The sequence below is a fragment of the Hypomesus transpacificus genome, chromosome 18 (genome assembly GCF_021917145.1).
Source record: "Hypomesus transpacificus isolate Combined female chromosome 18, fHypTra1, whole genome shotgun sequence".
NCBI lineage: Eukaryota > Metazoa > Chordata > Actinopteri > Osmeriformes > Osmeridae > Hypomesus > Hypomesus transpacificus.
The window spans coordinates 8,743,520-8,768,052 of record NC_061077.1 but is presented as its reverse complement, the minus strand read 5'-3'; the positions used below and the strand labels follow the sequence as shown (position 1 = coordinate 8,768,052).

The 24,533-nt window shown below is 47.1% G+C and overlaps 1 protein-coding gene across 8 annotated transcripts in view; it reads left to right on the top strand.

The window, feature by feature from the left end:
- prdm16 (PR domain containing 16) overlaps window positions 1-24,533 on the top strand; it is a 159,491-nt gene that overhangs the window by 83,520 nt on the left and 51,438 nt on the right. The gene's annotated exons all lie outside the window — the stretch shown is intronic.

Here is a 24,533-nt window from a genome sequence, read left to right as displayed (position 1 = left end):
ACCTCCAAATGATTGACAGCAGCCATACATATTTGAAAGACATGCATGCAACGCACAAACACATACAAACCACACCCACGCTGCTGCTGGGGCTCATTGTGCTGAGTGTGGAGTGGGGTGGACCCTCCTCATCCAGCCAGACCGCAGGCCCTTCATGAATAGGAATGAGATGATGCTTGAGCCATTCTCTATGACAGGACTCCTTCACCCACAACACACACACATACTCAGGCACACCCCATCACTGTGCTTGATTAAAACAGGATGCAAATGGAGTATTAGGGAGTCCGTTTCAGTATGGAAGGGCTGATACGTACGATTTATTCCCTGTCCAAAAGATGTGACTTCCTAACACTATAACATTATAACACACACACAGACACACACACAGATACATGTCACGAGGTTCAGGCAGCATGTCCTCACGTGTGTGTTGACAGAATGTTGTGTGATGTATTGCCCGTGTTGATGGGTCGCCATGGCTCTTTAAAAGGTCTTTAGTGCTGTTTCATCTACTGGGGCTGTTAGCCTTAAATATGAGGATTCATCTTCCTCAATGATGATGTTGTCTCCCACAGCCATTTGTCATCATCTGTTTGGAGTCGGAGGAGGGGCGGGTACGTCAGACACACGCATGAATACACACACAGAGACACAAAGAGAGAGATGATCTATATAATAGGATCTATCCATCACACTCCCTGATCCAGGCTCTGTGTTTGGAGAGCACCAGACAGATGCCCCCGTCCCCGTCCCCTACCACCCACCACCACTCCCAAGCCGAAACACAGCTTCACCCAGGGGGCTTTAGCGTGGGTGGCAGGCCTGAGCAAAGGGCCTAGCCAGGGATAAAGCAGGAGAGAAGAAGATGTTATTGTAGCTTCCAAAGCCGCCTTAGTGGAAGCTGCCCAGAGGTTACTCTCTGGCTGTCTGGAGCAGAGGCCCAGCCTCAGATTGATTCTCCTGACTTAGGGATGGAACGGGAGCCCTTATAGCTCCACGTCCGTCTTAACGCTCTCCTCTCCCCCTCTCTCTCCATCCCTCCCCGTCTGGCTCTCTCCGTCTGTCCAAACAGAGGTGGTGTTAGATGGATGTCTATCAGTGTTGGCTGTGATAGGATCAGTAGCTGGCTGGGGAGCTGAACCACCACTATCTGTCTGTCTGATCCATGGGCCTGCTTATCCCACCTGCCATTCAGTAGTGTGTGTGTCTGTGTGCAAACGACCACTCAGTTCTAAAGTCTTAAACAAGGATGCGAGCATCACAACCCATAATGTGTGTGAGAATGTGAGCTTTTTGTGTGTATGTGTGTGTGTGTGAGTCTGTGTGTGTCATCTGTGTAAATCCCCTCTTTAAAAAAGCATTGGTGTCTTTTGAGACATGTGTAAACATACATGCTACATCAGATGGCAGATAACGTGTTGGAGAAAGACACCCTCAATCCATTACAGGGAAAAATCAATGGTCTGTAATTGCATTTTTCCCTGGACGATCTTCACCCCTTCAGCATTATCTCTCTCACACAGTCCTTTTAGTTCTCAGCCTGGATTACACCCATTTATATCTCTATTTCCACCATGAATCTTTTTCAAGTGTGTGGAGAGATACAGCGATAGTCTACCTATTGACTCTCTTTCTGTCTGTCCAAGAAAAGTATACATGGTTTCCTGAGACACGGACTTGATTTGATGCTTTCGCTTGAAATAGAGATTAATGGTGTTGTTTTGTCCTTTGACAGGGGACGTGGGACAAATACATTAACCTCCTTTGCTCTGCTTTTTCATTCCTTATTGATAAGAATGTGGTTAATGTATTCCATTGATGAAATTAACAAAATCATTCAACTCCATATGTTTAGGGTTTGTTGTGAACTATGTGACCCATGGTTGGGCCCTAGCGTGTGTGTGTGTGTGTGTGTATATGTGTGTGTGAAGGATAATGTTCCCCTCGGTCACATGCTGTAGGGAAAGTAAATTGTTTGGGGCTGTGGTTGGGAAAATTGTCGAGTGTGTGAGAGAGGTGTTAGACTGGGTCATTAGCATTAGTAAGTGTTGGTGTTTGTGTTTAAGGTTTTGGGTGGGGGTCACTGGTATTATAGTGTGGGACTGAACCTGAAACATTGTTTTATTTCTATCAAGCCGGGGAATTGAGTCTTTAAATGTGGTCTTTAAATGGCCCCAAATTTATGAAGGTTATTAGGTAGACACTGAAAAGCATTACAGGTCACTGCTGCGATTCAGCGCCCCAGGCCAAAATCCCCCATCCCTCCTTAAAGAGGCAGATGATTGATTGATAATTATGATAATTTGTTTGAAATGATTATCTGGATATTATAATCACTGCCACCCTAGCGCACCATGGGGGCAACTCATTTCCCATAATGTGGGCCATCAGAAATGCCCCCTGGTTATGAGAGTGTGTGTGTGTGTGTGTGTGTGAGGAGAAAGGGGGAAGCAGAGGGCCCCCCGGTCACCTCCCCAGGGGCAGTGAGAGGCTGATGAGTGATGACCCCTGGGAGGTGGAAATCAGAGCAGAGTAAACAGGCAGGAGGAGGACAGGAGGAGAGGAGCGGGGGCTGTTAACTATCTGTGGCGGGGGGCAATTATACGCCAGGCCAGAGTGAGACCCCTCCCACCGCCCTGAGCCCTGGGGCAGCAGAGGGGCCTACAAGAATGTTGGGGTCTTCCTCCAGAACAGACTGGGAACCTTTTTTCTCTCTAAGTCTCTCTCTCTCTTTCTCTTCTCTCTCTCTCTCTCTCTCTCTCTCTCTCTCTCTCTCTCTCTCTCTCTCTCTCTCTCTCTCTCACACACACACCAACACACACATACACACAACTGCCTAGTATGAGTAAGACCATGGGACCAGTATATATAGTATACAGACAGTTCACTCTGGCCACAGGCAGTCTTGTCCATCAGAGATGTGCCTGTTTCAGGTGAAGCACTAGTCAAAATGAAAAGTCCATGTGCAACTCTACACTAGTGATGTTACATACTTGGTGCAGTGTGGCCGTAGGGTCAGCTAGTGCTGTATGTGTATACTGATGTGAAGATGAATGCCTTTGTTGAAATATAATTGGCAAATCTCACGTTTGTTCAGCTTTCAGTGAAAGGCATTATAATGTTCCATAGCTCCATGTACGTTGAACATGCAATAATTTAAAGCATCCGGAAGAGTTCTGTCAGGGGAATGGAGGGAGGGATGTGTAAGAATAATATATGTGGTTTTTCCTCCACTATGACTTAATGATAATATCATTTCTTTCTTCTCTGAGGCCTGGTTACATTTTAATGGCTCCGACTGACATGTTGTTTTATTTCAACCTGTCCCAAGTTCCCGCATTCAAAATATACAGCAGGCTGTGTCTGGTCCGTCAAAGCTACTCGTCAGAAACCAGATTCGCTGAGTAGCAAAGTTCTACATAACATATTAGCTGGGAACAAGCAGACAGTTATACAAACATGTTGAAAGCTTGAGAGCTTTAGAGGTATGTTCACATCGTTTGGGGAATATCCGAGTTTGGCAGAGGGAGGGGTAATCTTTCAGGGCCCAACTTTAAACATGTGACCATGTCTCTCAACTGTCAGGAATGTCTCATGTCCAGAGCCTGGAGTGTGTCCTCTGTGTGCTGTGTCGTGGGTGTTGGCTGATGATCCAAGGCCAGGGCTTCAACCAGGGGAGTCAGAGGCGGGTAGGGAGGATCAAGATCTTCTGGATCTGTGGGAATGTTCCAGGCTCATCGGTGTAGAATGGTGTTGTGTCTGAGACCTTCACCGAGGGACTCACACCATTACCACTGTCCCAAAGGCCAACTCTGTCCCTTGCCACCAGTGTGTGTATGTGTGTGTGTGTGTGTGTTTGAACCCATGACTGAAGAGAAGTCTGACAGTGTGTGGGCTCTGTCTGACGCTCTCTCTGATCAGCACCCAACGTCACCACGGGTGGAAGCGCTGGGAGTGGAATTCAAGTGGGAGAGAGAGAGAAGGGGGGGGGGGGAGAAAGAGAGAGAATGAAAGAGAGACAGACACAGAGATCGAAAGTGCGAGGGGGCGGAGGAGAAGCTTGAGACACCATTTCACTCGAACGTCAGATGACTGACTCTCTCTCTCTCTCTCTCTGTTTCCCTCTCTCTCTTTTTCTTTCTTTCTCTATAATCTTTCTGTCAATGGGCATTCCCCCCCACTCTACATTCTCTCTGAGTCTCAAACAAAAGGAGGAGGGCAGACAGACTGTCAGTGGCTTGGTTTGTCATGTGGGTGTCTTAGCCTACTACACACACACACATGCAGACAGACACACACACTCACACGCATTCCCTCTCTTTGTCCACCCTGGCACCCACACAGATAGCAGGAGTCCATTAAAGCGGAGCGTGTGAATGCGGAGGGCCGCCCGGTCAAGCAGCACGGATAATAACATGTAGAAACTCTCTGTGTTGCTATGGGAGCCTGGTGTTACCCTGAAGAAATTAGGGAGGACACAGTGAGGAGAGAAGCCGTATGCTCTCTCCCTCTCACTGTCTCTCTCTCTCCCTCCCCGTTTTTCTCTGTCGCTCTCTGTCTTTCTCTCTGTCTGACCCCCCCACCTACGCACACACTGAACACACACCGACCCGTCCTGCTGTAAGAAGACTTGGTAGACCAGCAGCATAAGGGGAAGTGCCTCTCTCAGTCCTAATGCGACTGACAAGGGGACTGGTCTGGAAGTTGAGACAGCTGCTTAGCTGGGTAGAGGGGTCCGTGATGAAGCAAGAGAGTTGGAAGACTAAGGGGGGGGGGGGGGGTGGAGTTCTGAGCATGCTTTTGCACAGTGAACAATGTGTCCCTGAAATGTTGTCTGTTATGAGCTAGTTAATAAACACACACTTTCACACACAGGGAGGCTGCCCCCCACCTTGGTCCTCCTGTGTTTCTGACTCAAGCCCCCTTGCTCTCCCATGACTCTTCTTATATACACACAGAGAGAAAACGGGTGAATGATGATTGACAGTTAGACACTGATAGGCCGTTAGACACAAGCAAAAAAATGACAAAGAGACAGACCAAGAGAGCAAGATGGACAGGGGGAGAGTGAGAGAGTGAGAGGGGGCTGCAGGGGGAAACACCCCCTTCTCAGGGATGTGGAGGCATGCCAAAATGCCCAGGAAAGGCGGGCTGCCAGTCCAGAGACAAACTCCGTCTGAAGAGAGAGGGAGAGAGGGAGAGAGGGAGAGAGGAGAGAGAGAGAGAGAGAGAGAGAGAGAGAGAGAGAGAGAGAGAGAGAGAGAGAGAGAGAGAGAGAGAGAGAGAGAGAGAGGGGGGGGGGGGGGGGAGATAGAGAGAGAGAGAGAGAGAGAGAGAGAGAGAGAGAGAGAGACTGGCCTAGCCAACCCAAGGTCATGTGAAAGAAAATCCTCCATCCACCCATCCATCCCCCATCACACAACCCCCTTGAATATGTTAGGCAGACAAAACAGTCAAACTTTGCGGGTGAAAAAATGTGACCTAAGGCGGGAAAGGGGGATACTGGAGAAGAGAGGTGGAGATGGGGTGAGAGGGTGGTGGGGTACGGATAGGGGGCGATGATGAGTCTTTGGGGAGCTCTTAGCTGGAGAGGGGTGGGAAGTGAGGTGTGCCAAACTATCAGGTGTTAAACACTCCTCTATAGTCAGTTTATGAAATAGGTGACGCATTTTTTTGTTTTCCAAACTAAAAAGTCTTGTTCGGGATTTTTTATTTTTTTATTAGTGCCCCAAAAGAGTGAAATGTGGCTGATTCACACTCCATGAACACAGACACCCAACTCCCTCGTCCTCCAGTAGTGTCTGAAAAGGTATCAGATCACCTGAACGTACAGAATCTCATAATCTCATGGCCAATAGATTCATGTCGTACTTGACATGTTTTTTATGAGCGGTCAGCTCGTCAAGCTTTGGGGTTCACATACATGCAGAGACACGCACATGGACACACAACACACAGTGCTGCCTGTGAATATCTTTGTGGCTGAACTCTGGGAGGAAGGTGGCGATGTCCAGATGTGTGTGTGCGTGCCGGCTTCCTCATGGGGGGTCCGTGCGTGTGTATTTGTGCAAGAGAAAGATAGAGAGATAGGGAGAGTGTGAACGTGAGAGAGATAGAGAGAGAGAGCGCTCCCATCTGTGCCACACATGGTGAGGATTGGCCAGTAGTAGGTCTAATCCCTAGGTCACTCTCAGACATACCTTCAGGGTTTTCCACAGCTTCTCAACTAGACACAGCTCTGTGTGTGTGTGTGTTTGTGTGTTTGTGTGTGTGTGTGTGTGTGTGTGTGTGTGTGTGTGTGTTTGTGTGCGTGTGTGTGGGGTGTGAGAAAGAGAACATGAGTTTCGGTGTGCAATAAGTATATGATGCAAGTGATGTTTGAGAGAGTAAAAGAGAGAGAGAGAAAATGACTGCTTGAAACACTCATTTAACCTAGCCAGGCTTGGTTATTAAGTTCAGAATTGATTCTTTTATGGGAGGAGTATCATTTCAACAGTCAGCAAAAATACCTTGAAAAAATGTCACTCAATACTTGTCACAGTTGAAAGCACCTAATCAACTAGTAAAATAACTGCTCTAAATTGATACACAGTCAATTGATTTTGAAATTGATCCGGAAAAGAGATCTCAGGAGGATGTTTAGTGGGTAATGTTGGTCAATATCTGCAACTGAAAATGCCTTTATTTGTGATACCAGTGCTGTTTTTGTGAATGGGGAGGCGTCTGTAAAGTGCAGTATTGATCAAGGTAGATATTTTTCCATTTTGTTTTAAAGCAATTCAGAACCTGCTGTCGTTTACCTGTGCAGTTTTTCAACCGAAATCATTAACCATTATGACAAAATGCAGCAACAATGCACATAAAATAAGGATGTGAGTAATGATTGTACCATTTGTATGTACACAGTTGTGTGTTTGGTGGTGTGTGTTTGTGTTTGGCGTCGTCTCCTGGGTGTTATACAACGCCTCGACTACAATATCCCTGTAAGCTTTCGTCACAGACAAGTTAATAAAACAAGGAACCTAGCCCCCTCCATTTCACCCACCTCCCTCCCTCCTCCCTTCCCTGCTTCTCCCTGTCTTTCTGTGGAACACTGGGGCTTTGAGAGTCTTAATCTTCATTACAGGGCATTACCCCACTGGGGGGCCTCAGACGGAGCCTGGCACCCGGGCGTCCACGCCACAGACACCCACCTCGCCACCCTCTCCCCGCCACCCTCTCATTGCCACATCGCCTCTCTCTTCCTTTCCACTCGCCCGACTCACTCAAATGAACTGTTAAATAAGCGTTGTGGGCCTAATCTGGGGCCAGAGCCCCGGCCTCCACAGCTCCGCTGGTGCTGCTGGGGGACGTCTTTCCTGACCATTAACACCCTCTATCGATCACACTAAGGGGAGAGACTTCTCTTTTTACAGATTCATCATTAATTACCGAACCCAAGGGACTGGGGAGTGTGTGTGTGTGGGGGGGGGCAGGCTTCCGCACCCAGACCTAATCTCCGAGTGTGTCTGTGTGTGTGTTTGCGTGTTCAAATGTCTGTGAATTGATTTGTTTTTATGTTGTCAACCCATGCTCACTCCTAGTCCAGCCCCAGCACATAAACAACACTCACATCCCAGCACCTCTTCCTCAAACATGGAGATGCACACACACACTGACACACACTGACACACACACTGACACACACACTGACACACACAGATACCATGCTATCATCTTCCCCCCTTCATTAAGCATGCTAATGAGGACAGTTGATTTCCCATGATTAAGATAATTAAAGAGGAAGCCTAATTGAGTAAACAAGCGCGGAGGCCGTCACCCCTAATTAAGCCATTAGAGGGAAGAGCAGCCAGGGTGCTGGCAGCAGTAATTAACCCACGCCTGTGAGGACACAGGGAATTATCTGTTAGAGAAACAATGATTAGGCCAAGTGGGGGACCCCAAGAGAGACAGGATACAAGAGGAATCACACACTCATACACACTCATACACACTCATACACACACACACTGTGTTACAAACAAGCCCTTGTGAAAGCAAGTGCTACCACGCAAACACACACACAACACACACGTGCACACAGACAAGTTCCTTGTGACGTTGTGTTAATTCATACCAGATCATCTTTTTCTTTAGCTGCTGTAGATATAGTGATTTTACAGTAAAGGCTGCAGACAAGCACAGCTCTCTTCACACCTGAGAGAAGTGATGACAAAGCCGTGTGGCTCAGGAGGAATAGCTTTGTATCCACTGATCTGGAGCTGTTAGTAGAGACATACAACTGGCTTCAAAGCTTCAAACCTTTCAATGACATTTCCATTGGAAAGGCCTTAGTCCGAAGCCTATCCTGTTAATGTATGTATATTTATATTTACCTACATTGTCATTCATGCCTGTTATTGAAGTATTTTCAACCGACCATAAAAAAAAACAAGACAATACTATAGGGGAATCATTTCTACTTGAGTAAAACAAGACATTTGTATGTGTGACATTTAAGATGAGAATATCCCCAATCTGAGGTTATTATCATATAAAACAGAGTATGATACAGTACATTAGGCAGGGAGTCAAACAGATTATTTTGCAGTGATTTACCTTGGGGAATATGGCATGAAAACCAATGACATAATATATTTTAATACAAACCAAATCTATTCAAATTAAGACCATATTTATTTTGATAATGATGGCATTGGTCACTGAGAGACAACCCCGTGAATTGAAAAAAAATGCTTGAAAATATAATTATATGAAAATGGTAACCGTCGTATTTTTATGAAGCCTCTGCTATTGTAAGGCAAGATGTTTAGTTTCACAATCTGTATTAGAACCACCAAGGATTATTGCTGTGGAAAAAACTAGCAGATTAGAGCTGCTTAAATTTTCACATTTAATAAAAGTGTGTTAATTAAAAATCACTCCAGGCACAAAATATAATTGTTTTTGGTGTAAAAAAAAAGATTTTCCATCCAGGTCAGGATAACTCTGCATGGTGTTATCTGCTAACAATGAGCTTTTCTTTCTCTACCCAGTGGCTGCATTCTGAATCTGATTTAAGATCCCTCTGTAATGGGAATACCTGCTTGACAAACATGACTTCTTAGTGGGTGACTCGTGTCAAGTATGTCTGAAATAGCACGTAAATGAATTAGCAATAAAATGGACTTAGCCAGAGTAGCGGGGGTGCCCATTATTGGCGCTCTAATCACTAAAGAGATGCCATTCACTTGCCTTAAGAAGGCACATTTCTCACCGCTTGCTGGCCACTGGCCTTCATAAAGCCATGCATTTCTAATGGAAGCCTCTCTGCTTGAGCCCCAGCCCCAAAGCCCCCAACGCTTTCTTTCTCTTTTTTTCTGCCCTACCCCCCTCCCTCCCTTGTAAGATTTTCAGTTTTGATTACCGCTGGCAACAGGCTCTTAGCGGCCGGCGGAAGCGGCGCCTCGCTGCTGAAAGGGCCCCCAGCAGGCCGCAAAGCCTTTGAAATTACGGGGCGAAAGGGAAAGTGCTCGGCGCTTCGCATTTAGGCCATTTAATCAACTCCCAGACTTTTGATAGTCAAACAATGGTTAATTACAGTCGCACCTGCCCACGGGGTTAAGGGGTGGATCAGCCTTAATGAGAGAGAGCTAGCGATGGGCGCTTTGTACCTTCAGCATCTCCAAGGCTGGCAGAATAATGCTCTGACTCCAGGGATGCCCCTGCGTGCTGGTGCCCCGGATCTGCACTTAAGACTTGTTTTTCAGCCACCAATGATTGACGAGGGCGGGACGGAAGAGGGAGAGAAAAAAAAAGAGATTGACTTTGATTCCATCTCTTGTGTTTGTGGAAATTATACAGTACAGCTATCCCTGCGTGCAGAATAGCAAGGGATACATGCGCCAGCGCCTTTTCCTTGTCAGATAACGGAACTGAGTTAATTTGAAGCCTTTGAAAGCTTTCTGTCGTTCGGTGGACATTGTGGATCTCTCCTCAAATGAAGGATTCCATTTTCAACGTCCACAATTGTTTAGCTATTAGTCAGATGAATATGATCATAGGCTATTAGTAGCTGAAGGAATGAAGGGTACTTGACACGTGACAGAGGTGGAAGTCTGAACGCCGACTTACAGATGCTGTCTCTGATCAAATATGACCTTCCTCCCTTCCTCTCCTTTCCTTTTTTCCCTCTCTTCCTTCCTCCCTGCAGTCTGTCTCTGTCTCTTTCTCTCCATCTCCCCAGGGCAGAGAGTGAGAGATAATGAGAGGAGAAGAATGAGGCTATTAAAGGACAATTTGATAGTTCACACACCATGTCCCGAGTCCCAAAACAAGATGTGCTCAGCAGAGCACACACACGGCTGCCCAGCTGGGGCGGCAGATCAAAGCATATTAAAAATGACCTCGGTGTCAGAGCATTGATCTAAAACCAGGTGCCACACACAGAAACAGCTCCATCGGCTTGTTCCTTTTCCCCCTCCCTCCTTGTGACTGGCGACAACTTAGCCATGGCATTCTATTGTTCCTCTTACAAAGGGAATGTAGCAGCATGTCAGCGTTTACAAAGCTGCCATGGCATGGACCAATTACTCAAGCTCTCCTCCAGGTTCCAGAGGCTCAATAGCAGTGTAACTTGCATTCTATGTGTGTGTGTGTGTGTGTGTGTGTGTGTGTGTGCGTGTATACTCAGGTGAGTAGTAGGTGAGAGTAATACTTTAATTTAGGTAGTGTGGAACACACTTGTGTGTGTAAGAAGTTTGGCTTAGTTATGACAGAGTTGGCATTCTTGTGAGATATTAAGGTGGGCTTAACTGTGTCAGCAGTACCAGAGTTGTGTTCAGTCTTTCATGTTCCATTTATTTGACCCCGACCCCTAACAAACATAGACACACAAACGCACACACACATAGACTACATGGACACATCTACGACTCCCATACTAGGGTAGTAATCTATTTTTTTCTCCCTCTCTCTGCGCTATCTCTAACCATATTTGCCCCGGCCAATCAGTTTGATTGATCATGGGCCAGGCCACAGGTTTGCAATCAGCTGGCCGTGGTGCCGCCCCCGGGGTATTTCCCCACAGACACCCCTGGCCTGACAGCACCATAAACTGGCCATTCATCAAAGTGTCCCCCTCGGACCACAAACAGAGATACTCCGTGAGTAGAGAGACCAACCTGGGAGGACTGTCACACAGCCCCTCAGGCCCACCCTCGGTCCAGACTAGGCCCGAGTGAGGACGAGGCTACGTCAAGGCTAGACAGTAACCCTAGGTCTGGACTACTGCTAGGGTTAGGGTTGATGGCACAAAACAGACAGAATGAATAATCACTTGCCTTGATGTTCCCATTAACAGACACAACACAAACGCACGCAATCTCATACACACTGAGAAAATCTTGTGCTTGGGAATTCGCTTACAGTGCGTCTATTTGGCCTACAGACTTGTAGCTATAAATGCGGATGGACATTCCACTCATTTTTTTGGGGATTTGTGTGTGTGTGTTTGTGTGTGTCCACCCAGCCCCCCCTCCATTGCCCCAATAGTAGCAGCGTCCTGAGGGTTGAGAAATGCTGGGCCCCCACTGAGCTTTATGGCGTATGGGTCAATACCAATAATAAAAGAGATATTCATAGACATGTCAAAGAGTAGTGGGGGATAGGCGGAGCTCTCTCAGTCCAGCATATCAGCTGTATATTTAAAAGCTATACACACACACACTTCTCTCTCTCATTCTCTCTCCCCCTCTTTCTCCCTCTCTCTCCAGAGGGCCCATCAATCTGCCAGCCCAGTTACTCTGAGGACCTAGCGGTCGAGACAAAGAGCCCTAGCATGACCCGGGTTGCAAACCCAGTCATCCTTCATCCCCCTGTCTCACGCACATGTAAAGATACAGAGAGAAAAAGAGAGAGAGAGAGACAGACTGACAAGTAGGGATACACATTCTGTCTGTCTATTGCACAGCCATTCTCTCTCTACCCAGGTATTACAGTACAACCAAATATCTTCTATGTGTCCCAATGAGCCATGTTGACATGGCATAGTCGCAGCTTTTCTACAGCTGTCCCAAGTAAGCCATGCTTGACTGCCTGTGGTACTTTCACCTCTGCTGGTCATTGCCTTTGTTGTAGCTGCCCTGCGTTACCGAGTGCTCTTTATGTCGGCAATCAGGATATGGGGGTTATCCTGGCTGACCTGGATATTGAGCCATTTCCACCAAGTGCTATAGTTAAGCTTGTACTGCACCAGGAGGGTGAATGTGAGAAACAGCTTTCACTGCCAGTCGGAACAGCCACTGATAGGGAAATTTGAACCGTCTACAAAGTTTTGGCAACTCAAAGTCAACATGGCAACGCAGGCTGTCTTAAATGTTTGTTTCATTATCGTCATATTTTATCTTTTGACATACCTGTGCAGTACTTTTTAGATGAACTGGATTCTGTTGTCGATTTTTGAGATTCATTATCGAAATGAACTCACCCCTTTTTAGTTTGACCTCTGACTTTGGAGTCAGGGATGAGGCTTCAAAATGGCCGACCAAGGAGGTAAGCAGACGACAGCTGGTGTAAAAACATGTTGATTGTTTTGCAGAGGAATTAGCTCACACTGACCTTTTTGCACCAAGTCATCTTCTGAAAGGAACACTTTATTTTGTTAGGTCCCTATAACAACAAGACACACAGAACACTACAGTACCCAATACACCCTGGTATTGTCTCTCACACACACACACTCACTCTTCCTCCCCTCCTGTCCTCGCCCAGAGACAAAAGCACCAGCCTTTAGCACAATCACAGGAGGCTAACATTAGGTGTGTGTGTGTTATGATAAGATGGAGAGATGGTGGGGGCGGAGAGGGGTAACCCATAGACAGACATGGGAAGAGAGCGAGCGAGAGAGAAAATACAGAGAGAGCGGGTGCGCTAGGGACAGAGAGAGAATAGTGAGAGGGAGAGAGCAGGACAGAAATGAAAATGGAAAACGAAAAAGAGCCCTGTAGGTTGCCCTCGTTTGGGTTTTCAAATTGAGCAGAGGTGACGAGTTGTAGATGTCTGTTCAGACTGGCTGATGGGGTCCCTTCCCCTGGTGAGAGAGCCCACCTCTGTTGCTTTACCTCACAGTGTGTTAGCAGGGACTCTGAGGGCTCGTGTGTGTAGGGATTCTAGGTTACTTTGTCCTGCTGTGTGCAGGCGCCCCCTGTTGCCTGCTCCTTCTCTTCAGGCATTTAACCAACTGAGAGGGTGCTATGAGGTTACACACACACATACACACACACACACTCACACACATGCACACACGCAAACACAAACACTCACATCAACCGTCAATCCCTGTGTGACCTCTCTTTAAATTCATTAACAAGACTTCAAAACTTGCAGACACAGCAATCACCCAAAGCAAAATAAATCCCTGGGCCGTAGAGTAAGAGTGTGTGTGTGCAGAAATAATAGGTCCGTCGGCATCCACACAGACCCGGGCAGGAATCTGTTTGGACAACTGCTGAATGTTTTGTTTTCCCCATAGCGCCTTGAAAACGATACAGTGAATGTATCTTTTACAAATTAGCCTTCCTCTACCACCAAGCACTTTCGCTTATCCCTCCTGTAAGCCTCTTGTCTGCCCACCCTGGGCTAACCTGCCCTGGGTCCCTTGCTGCCGTGCTATCCCTAGCTAGAGCTGTCTGGTCAACCTGGCCACAGCAGGCCTCATTTAAGACTGAGGATGTCGGGACAAGGAGGTTGTAGAGAGGAGGGCGGATCTGGGTCTGTTTTGTCTTCTGACCTCCTCTGGATCTGACATTTACACAGGATCAAGCTGATGATCATTTTATGATAATGCTGCAACTGCTGTGGGTTTTCTTGATATGCCTTATTGTCAATTGACAAGCACTGTAGGAACCTTCCAGTAAATATGGCAGTGTATTTATTTCATGTCAGGTCTATGGCATAAAGAATGACAAAGCCCCCAGCTTTCAGCCCCTGGCTCAGCTGATTCAGAGTGTATTAGGAGTACAGCTGCTGTTGGATGACCTCAGCCAGCATTGTGCCCTGAGGGCTCCATTCTTGAATGGTTCTGCAATTATTATTATTTTTACAGCTATTTCTTAGTTGAATTCAAGTTAAGTAATGCTGTTGAGTCATAATTGTTACACTAACAAAACAGTTTAATTTGAAATAGATTCTAAAAAGAATTACAATTATTAGGTTATTATAATTCTTGGGAAATTCATTTGATCTGGTAAATTTTTTTTTTACATAATTTGACATTGTCTTACTAAGGAAACAAGAGGAAAAATGTATTCAGAATGTGTGTGTGTGTGTGTAAATATAAATAAAAACCAATACATGAAAAACATAACGTTAAAATGACAGCCATAGTATTTAAATCTACCTGTTAAAGCTATCCCTACCAGCCATAGGCTCTCTCAAGCAGCTTCATGTCTAAGCCCACCCACTCCAGAACATGAAGCCTTGCTCAGGCTGGCCCCAGCAAGCTCCAGTGCTGCTGAAACCGTTAGGCATGTTCTGAATTTGTGGTTGGCTCACTGCAGTCAGACTGAGGCAGGGGGTAGGAGAGGAGAGGAGAGAGGTGCTGCTGGAGCTGTGGGATGGTGGAGCTGTGTGGATAGCTTTTATCGAAGTGGTGGAAATGTTTCCCTTTCTGTTAACCCCTTAACCACAACAACACGTGTCCACAAATGAGCAAATTGATTCCAATTGAACCTGGAGGCAAGACTGTGATGTGTTATGTGAGTTTGTGTGTGTGTGTGTGTCTCAAAATCTGGATAAAGGACTCTATCTGCTCCTTTTCAACCAATGTTGTCAGGGGTCTTTCTCCCCCCCCCCCCCCCTGTCTCCGTCCCCGTCTCTCTCTCTCCATGCTCCATCGAGACACACACTTTGTGACAGCAGCATCCATTATTGATGCAGCGTGGGATGTTAGCAGCCGCAGCAGCATACGTTTGTACATGTGTCTCTGGTTAGACTGGCTCGTAAAACCAGATACGATGCAGGAGGATGTCTCAGGGAGGGGAAGGCTTGTTGCATCGCTACACAGGCAGACATTTCAACTGATTTATCTGCTCGCTGCATAGAGTAGGACGAATCGCCACTCTGGCGGTTACGGAACACCCCATCTGCGTAGCGGATGGAAGACTTACAACCAATTGTGTTTTGTACATGTACGCGTGTCTGTCGGTCTAAATTTCACTTTGATCTCCGTCCTGTTTCCCTCTTTCTCTCCTGTTGTTCTCTCTCTTTCTCTGTTCCCTTTTCCCACTGTTAAATCACACTCTGTGAAATGAGTGCTTGTCGCCCATTCACACTGGAGTAGGGAGGGACAGGGGTGCAGATGGGCTCCTACAGGCTTTTAAAGACCTTCCAGACCCCCTACTGGTCTTATACACATACAAACACACACACACACACAATACACACATAATTACATTTTTGTCCAATTCTACAATCCCAACAACTGCTTCCAATATGCTCCTCGATTTTATATGTGAGGAATGAAGCAGACCAGGAGTGCATGACCACCACGGCCTCACCATATCAGGAGAGGCCGCGGGCTGCTTTCACTTTTTATTGTCGTTTTTTTACAAGTCGAGGTTCTGCCTCAAGTTTGGATTCCCCTAAAACAAGCTCCAGAGTTTGGCATGCTTTTTTGACTCTGTTAAAGCATAACCTTTCTTGCCCAAACAAAACTAGACTGATTCAACCTTATCGTTATTTATCCTCTAGTCTCTCTTTTCTTTTCTTTTCTTTTCTCTCTCTCTCTCTCTCTCTCTCTCTCTCTCTCTCTCTCTCTCTCTCTCTCTCTCTCTCTCTCTCTCTCTCTCTCTCTCTCTCTCTCTCTCTCTCTCTCTCTCTGTCTCCCTCTCCCTCCATCTCCCCTGACGTATAGGGTCACACAGTATTAGGTCCCCCTGCGTTGAGGAGGAAGTCATGTCCAAGCCCCACAGTTTGACCATTGTTCAGCCCCTCCCACCCTACAGCCTCTTTCCCTCTCCTGTGTTTGAGGACAGAGGGTTCCTCGCCTGGCTCTGAAACAGAGGGCACATTTAACTGTGGTAAAACAATCAATGCTGATTTCAGAAATAGATTTTCAACAAAAACGTACCCGTTGCCGTCTTTAAAGTTGTGTTTTTTTAGCTGAGGTGAAGGGGGAATGTAATCAATAATAGTTTGGTCAAACAATATATTTGCCTAACCTATGGCCTTGTTATTACCACTCTATTTCCATCCAATGGACATTGTACATTTTAGAGAAGAGGAGCTGAAGGGTAAATTATCAAAAAGCCAATTATAGGATTTCTTCTGGTCCAAGTCAGACTCAGCAGAGTTTATGTAAATCATCCCCCTATTCATTCCTACACATACACACACACAAGCACACACTCCTTCAAGTGCACGCACACACACACACACACACTAGAACACACACAAAAGGGGAATGTTCTTGAACGGTGATGCTAGTAATTGAATCAAGTCAATACAGCACACTGCCCCCTCCCTTTAAAAAGGTAAGCCTTATGGATAATATGAAGCAGATGTGGGCTAACCGAGTGTCTTAAAGGGGCAGTGTCAGACCTCCAGCCCCCTGAGCCCCCACCCCCCCACCCCCCCACCCCACCACCCCCCCACCCCCACCCAGGATATATCTTCATTTAGAAGACATGGGGTGTCCATTTACATCTGCTAGCGCGTCAACTCACATGTGTGTCTGTTTGTGAAGGTGTGTGTGCAAGCATAGGTGTGTGTTACAGCCCCCTGAAAGGAGTCTGACACCCATCCCTATCACTATCCCTACCAGCTCCGCACGTCTGGGTCCAATATCCCCCTGCTGTCACTACGGAAACACCATCTCCACACCATTATCCCATAAAAACTCTGAATACACACACATGCACCCATCAGTATGTGAGTAAGGAGCAGTCCAGAATTTGCAAGTCTATCTGAAATGCTCTATAATTTACATTTTTTGTATATATTTAATTTTCACGTGAATATTGTCGTCATGCAGAAATGGCATCTCTCAAGTCATGTCTCAGCTTTCAGCATTCAGATCCAAGCCAACGCTCTGTGTAACTCTGTCCAGCTCCACTCCTGAGCTCTGTGTAACTCTGTCCAGCTCCACTCCTGAGCTCTGTGTAACTCTGTCCAGCTCCACTCCTGAGCTCTGTGTAACTCTGTCCAGCTCCACTCCTGAGCTCTGTGCTGTATCCGTCCGTCTGTCCCTCCTCTGTTCTACAGACATAATGTCCTCCAGCTGCCCCTCAACATGGGGACCATGCGGTTGCTTTGAAGGGCAGTAATGGTTAAACCAACGGTACCAGCCCAGCCATGTCTATAGGTTAGCTATGTTAGCACATAGCTACTACTGTTAGAATTTTCGCTTTAACTTCAGCTACTACTAATGTGGAGCTGAGACAAGTGCTTGATAGAAGTGTTTTTATCCATTAACAGAGGTAGTACAACTACTACCACCGCTACTAGTAATACTACTACTACTGTGGCAGTAAATGGGTTTCATTATACCGAGTCAGGCTCTGTGAGTGACAGTGTTTACTTTGAAAATGGTTCCGCTGTAATCGATCCCTGGAGTGATCTGGTGTGAATTGAGATAGTGGATGGCTTCTGCTGGAACCGAGTCAGAGTAGGGCTGTGTTCAGTGGTGAATGGAGCTCGTTTAGCTGGGTGGTACTGTAGTGTGTTGTTCCTGGTCTAACCCACAGACGCTTTTGAAGCGCAAACAGACACAGTGTCTGTGCGTCTCTGTAGTCACATGGCTCATGTTAGGTGCGGCCTTGTCCGCCTTGTTTTGTTTACATGCTCCGTTGGAGGTTGAACTGGATATAAACAACACTATGGTGGCAGACTGGAACTATGACCTAGTGCCACAGATCTGTCACTCATCTTTCTCTTTCGCAAACATCCCAACATTCCTAGGTTTCCTCTGGGCAACGCATGTCCACCTGTCTACCTGTCTTCTCGTCTCTTCCCACACTGTCTTTTTCTGTCTTTCTATGTTCCTCCTCTCTCCCAGTTTCCAACCACACGCTGCATATTCGACTTCATAGTGTTCTCCTCACCTTCCCCCTTTTCCTCTCCCCTCTCCTCTCCTCTATGCTCTGTTCCTCTCTTCTCTTCCCCTCTCCTTTCTTTTCCTCTTCTCTCCCTCAGCCAGAATGAAGAGGGGATGGCAACATTATCTCAGGCTGGAATGCTGCCGTGATCTAATGAGGGATTTACAACAGCACAGTGAAAACAAATACCTCTTTTCCTTCCTTTCTCTCCCTCCCTTCATTCTCTCTGAAAAATAATGAGATTGACAGGCTTGTAGAGGGTTTTCCCTCTTCTCTCTTTTCACTTACGGTAACTTCCTATTCCTCAGAGAGAGGGAAAGAGAGAGAGAGAGCGAGCGAGCAGAGGTGATAAGAGAGAAGGGGGACGAGGGAGCCAGTGGACAGAAAATGATGGAAAAAGAGAATAAGAAACTAAGAAACTTGTGAAAGAGAGAGAGAGCGAAGCGGGAGAGGCAGGATGAGGAGTACACTGACAGACAGACAGACAGACAGACAGACAGACAGACAGACAGACAGACAGACAGACAGACAGACAGACAGACAGACAGACAGACAGACAGACAGACAGACAGACAGACAGACAGACAGACAGACAGACAGAGAGGATATGAGTGGGGAATTCCCCCTGTGCAGACATTCAGTGGAAGGCCAGCTGCACCAGTACTGTGCTGTAAGTGAGACAGGAAAGTGAGACACAGTGTAGTCTGCCCACAGGCTCCCTGCACTCACAGGCTTATTATGTCATCCACAACCACTTCTACAGACCTGGAGGGTCACAGACACACACTCACACACTCAAACGGAGATTGACAGAGACATCCCACAAACTGAGACACACATACAGGCACACACACACATTATAGTAAAGACACGCACACTAAACAGAGCAAGGGTCTAAAGTGAAACTCCAGACCTCTCCTTCCATCAGTCAGCTCCAGGCCCTGTTACAGTATAGGTGTGCTGGCGAGAAGCTCACTCCAAACATCCCTGGACAGTGCTCCTCACCCTCCCTGTGGGCCAACACACACACACACACACTCCTACATTGACACATGCATACCAACACAAGCATGCACACACTTGTACACCCCCTCCCTTCCACCCCCACACACCCACCACAGGGACTCCTTCCTTGGAAGGGTTTGCAGATGTCTACATTCATTGGGATATATGACACTCACTTGTGGGGAGGCCCACCAGTCAGAGGATCATACAAGCCTGTCTATTCTGACGCACATACCAGCCCCTGACCTCATGCTGGAGAAGAATAGTGAGCTGCAGAGTCTCCCCTGTAAATCCCCGTCCAGGGTTCTGGTGCTGTCGAACACATCTCTCACACCTGAAGACATTCATCAGTGTCCTGGGATGTTATTCAGTAGACAATAATGTTCTGACAAGAACGGATGAGGGCAGTGTGGGGAGAAGGATGGAGGTGCTCTAGGGGGCCTGATGAAGGGTGAGAGGAGCAGGTGGAGACAGAGAGTGGGGGGGGAGGGGAGAGGGGACCAGGCGGAGACAGAGAGTGGAGGGGAGGGGAGAGAGGAGCAGGCAGAGACAGAGAGTGGAGGGGAGGGGAGAGGGGACCAGGCGGAGACAGAGAGTGGAGGGGAGGGGAGAGAGGAGCAGGCAGAGACAGAGAGTGGAGGGGAGGGGAGAGGGGACCAGGCGGAGACAGAGAGTGGAGGGAAGGGGAGAGAGGAGCAGGAGACAAGATCCCAGGGCCAGAGCGGCAGCCCCCCACGGCGCGCTGAGGTGAACACGACACCTCCTCACCCCGGCCAGTGGAGAGAGAGAATGCTTGGTACTGACCCGGCTCGACCCCGCCAGCTCTCCCTGACCTCCCCTGTAGCCCCACGTCGCTTAATTCTCCCTAATTACATTCCTCACTGACAGAAAGTTGGCCTGGGCCACCCCTGCCCAGACCCAGGTAGTACGGCCCCCCACCTCCCTGATTCTAGAATTCTGGGACAGGGAGGGCACACTACCCAGGTTGTGGGGGAGGGGGGGGGGGGGATACCCGGTGCTGACAAAGTAATGAATGCAAGTGTAAGAGAGGAGGGGAGATAAAGGATACACACACACACAGAGCACACACACACACCACAGTAGGTACAGTACATCCACCCTACTGTGCATGTGGTGACACACCCCTGTGCCCCCGCCTCCCCCATAGACCCCACACCGCTGTTAAGTAAGACAGGGATGCTAAACGAATGCTAAAACATCTCATTTCCAGCAGGGCAGGTAACACGGGGCAGACAGGAGGACTGAGTCACGTGGACGCTGTTCTTAGAGCATCCTGGAGGTGGCCCAGCTACACACACCACCATCACAGCTGGGAACTGGGAGGCCTCAGAGGCCATTTTGTGGCTTGTGCTCATGTTGAGAGCGCTCTCCTTCGGCCCGCGAGTTTTATCAGAAGGTGCCAATCTGCTCCAGCGACTGCTCTGCTCAGCTGGAATGGATCAGGTTGCAGGAGTTCGCCTGCATTTGTCTTTACAATGTAATTAAGGGAGTTTTGGGACCTACGTTCTCTGAATGACAAATTCCTCATGCAGAGAAAGCTGGCTGATTGACGGCCTTTGTATTTCCGTATCCCTGGCTTAAACATATGGTCAAACTACATGCAGCTTAGCCTTTAGACATTCAATATGTTAAAAACACTGTCTGAGGGTGTGTTTCACAAATGTACTCTAATTAAAGGCACAGCTTCATGCTTAGAGCTCTACAATGCTTCCACATTGCCAAGAAAAACCAAACCAGCAGGGTAAACGGTAAACACAACTTGATAGGTGTCTGTGTCTGTCCATATGGACATAGGACCATAGCACAGGTCCATTTTAACACAAAGGTTTCATATGACTGTGCAGCACTCTGCTTAGATAAATATCAGCAGGCTTAGCTGGAGGGAAAAAGGACGTTCCGTATTTTTTTATATCACATAATACAGCTCTTGTGTTCCCATAGAAGACAAGGGAGCCTTCTGCTAGCCCTTCTGCTAAATCCCCCAGCTATCTTTCAAACAGTGATAGTTACGGAAATTAGGGGCGCAGAAATCCATAAGCGTCCATCATCGGGGGGCTTATTAGCTGTCTTAGTGAGGTTATGAGGAGAGGACAGAGCCATGTAGCACCAGGGGGGCTCCCAAGTCGCTTCCTTTACACACACACACACACACATGCACACAAACACACATACACACATACACACACACATATACACGCACACACACACAGCTGTGAGGGGTCTTCCACCACATGGGCCACCTGGGTGCATATACAAATGTATACATACTGTATATTCAACATACTCTACACCTACACACACATACACATAATTATACAAATGTGGCATGCACTATTCAAGTACTGGATACACATTATACAAACAACATTTTTACATTATATAAACATGGCATTGCACTGTGGTAAAATAATATAAAAAAATTAACATTTAGATATTTTGGGTTCCTGTGAATAAAAGGACTTCTACTTCCTGGTGAAAGTGAAGCATGGTTAAGGCACGTTTGACACCAGCAAACACATTGTCCTAAAATAAATATTGTGATTTAACACACACACACATAATCTGTAACACTCAACCTGAAAATGCATCCCATTTGAGTAATCTATCCATCCCCTTGATCTCAGATAGAAACAGACACACACACACACACACACACATAGACATACACAGACGCACACACACTTAGTGTGACTTCCATCCCAAAGAGCTTCTCTATCCACTCCTGCGTACTGTGTGGTAATAAATCTAAGCAGACATGGACATTGATTTCAGTAATAACACAGGGGGTAAGGGAGGGTGTGTGTGGCTGTGTGTCCATGCATGTGTGTGTGTGTGTGTTTGTGTGTTTGAGACAGCGAGAGAGCTGCACTGTGGCAGGCAGGCAGGCAGACGTCAACCCGGGGTTCATCCATCTATGAAACAGGACATGCTGGTAATAGGAAAACAGCGTATGGCCAGGGGCTAAGTATATAGGCAACTTATCAGGGCGCGTAGAGAACGCTGAACTTTGAGGCGTCACGCGCGCAGGGGTAAATATAATTCCATTATTTCTTCACAGCTGAGGAGAGGAGATGAGGAGAGTGTTTTTGCAGGGCCATGAACCGGGAGACACTTACACACACGTACTGTACCACACACACACAAACACACAGGGGAAATGGGCCTTTTTCGCTGAGTTGGGAAATGCTATTGTTATTTTTCGGGTGGCTTTTTTCAGGCTAGGTGTGTGTGCTGTTATTTCCTGTTGCTTGGTTGACTAGCTTGTGTTTTGTTGGATTTTGAATGGGGGGAATGTACAGGATTTCAATTTCTGGCTGTCTGAGTGTTCCACGGTATTGATGTGGTTAATTATAACTGGAGCAATGCAATCAGGACGTGTGCTCAGATAAATGATCTTATATCAGAACCCTTTCAGACAACACAACATGAACACCCTTTCTTCACCTTCAGCCTTGTGTGTGGAGGTGTGTTGTGTCGAGGTGTGCTGAGGTGTGTTGAGGTGTGTTGAGGTGTGTTGAGATGGCCGCGAGGCTTGGGCCTCCTCCAGATGGATCAATAGAGGGTTTAATAAGAGCAGAGCAGAGCTGATGATGGACAGCCCCCCTGGGTGACCTGTCTGACCAGAGGTCACCAGACCTTCTCCTGCTCAATCAGTCTGTTTGTCTGTTGTAATAGCCCTGGCAATGACTAACATACGCACACACACATACACAAACACAGACATAGCATTTCTCCCTTTGCATGAGTGTGTGTGTGTCTTTGTGTGCATTTCCACAAATAGTATCCATCTTAGTCTCTCTCTCTCTTTCTTTCTCACTCTGCCTAGCTCTTTCTCAATCTTTTGCTCTTTATCTCTTTCTTTCTCTCTTTCTACCCCCACCTCTCTCTCTCTCTCTCTCTCTCTCTCTCTCTCTCTCTCTCTCTCTCTCTCTCTCTCTCTCTCTCTCTCTCTCTCTCTCTCTCTTTATATATATATATATATCTCTAATGAAAACCAGATCCGTGCTCCAACAATCCCTGTTCTGTTACGGGTTGTCACACTCGTCTTTACCGCTTTTTCGATCTTTTTCGATCTCTTTCTTCTCCTCCTGGCCTCCCTCTTTGTCGTCTGCTTCCTTTGCTTGTCTCAATAAGAAGGCAAGGCCTGCTGGGCTGGAGAGAGGGAGTCAGAGAGACGGGTGATGATAGACAATGAAGTTCAGCACAGTTTTAGAGAGAAGTTCAAACTCAGCTCAAACTTTTCCCCTTTCCTGACAAAGCTTCTCTTTTCTCACCATGCCAATGGTGTGTTTTAACGAGAGCTTGGACAGTACTTTGCGGTCACCACTAAATCCTGGCTGCCCTCTCGCTCCATATGCTAATGGTCTCATTAGCCACGTTGCGGCATTGCAAGCAAACAGCATCATTTTTTTTTATGTTGAACTGTGTGTGCAAATCTTTGTGTGTGTGTGTGTGTGGGGGGGGGGGGAGGTGCTGGTCTTGTGCTCTCCCCCAACATTGGAGCTACAGCAAAAAGGGCTAAATCATTTCCTATTCCCCTTTTCACTCACATTTTTTTTTGTCTTTTTCTTTCCTCCCCATTTCCCTCCCTCCATTCCTCCCATCCCTAAACTGCTGAAAAGTGCTGATCCCAGCCAAAAGCTCCAGACTGCGGGAAGAGAGTAAGGGGATCTGTGAATGGTGTGAAAAGCATTAAGTGCCAGTAATAATTGGAAGCGAGCCTAGAGAATCCAAATATAATCTTACAGCAGGGAACACTTGTAATACATTGGCTCTGGAGCTGGGCCCAGCGGCACTGAGAGCACAGAGATAGGGTAAGGCAGAGAGAGACAGAAACATAGAGAGAGATACAGTAACAAAGAAGGAGAAGGAGGTAGAGAAACAACTAGAGGGCGAGAGAGAAATGGAGAGAGAAATAGAGAGAGAGAGAGAGACAGCGGAAGGGGGACGGATTTTACCCAGCCAGTCAAACTTGGGAGAGTAAGTGACTTGTGATCGTAGGCTTTGGGAATTGCTGTAGTAGTTATTGCCCCCCCCCCCCCAAATGAATTGAGGCCCCCACATCTCAAACTAAAATGCCTTTGTCCCATTTGGCTGAGGAAAATGTGACTTATATTTGTTTTGGCAATTTCTGCAAATCTTCCCCTCTTTTACCTTGTCTCCTTTAAAACGCATGTGCATGAGAATTCACTGGAGAACACAAACACATTCAGGTCTGCTAGCATGGAAATGTTGAGGTGTTCTGAGGGCATATACAGTGACAGGGGGCTAGAGTCTCCACTGGCCCTAATCCTCTGGGAGCTTCATGCACAACAGGTAGATTGTTTTTAAAAGCATGTCTGCGTCCCTCCCTGCAAAGAATACACTTCGAAAACACACACACACAGTCAAGTCTAGGGAGGCTTGTAGGGCCTCATCTGCATCAACATT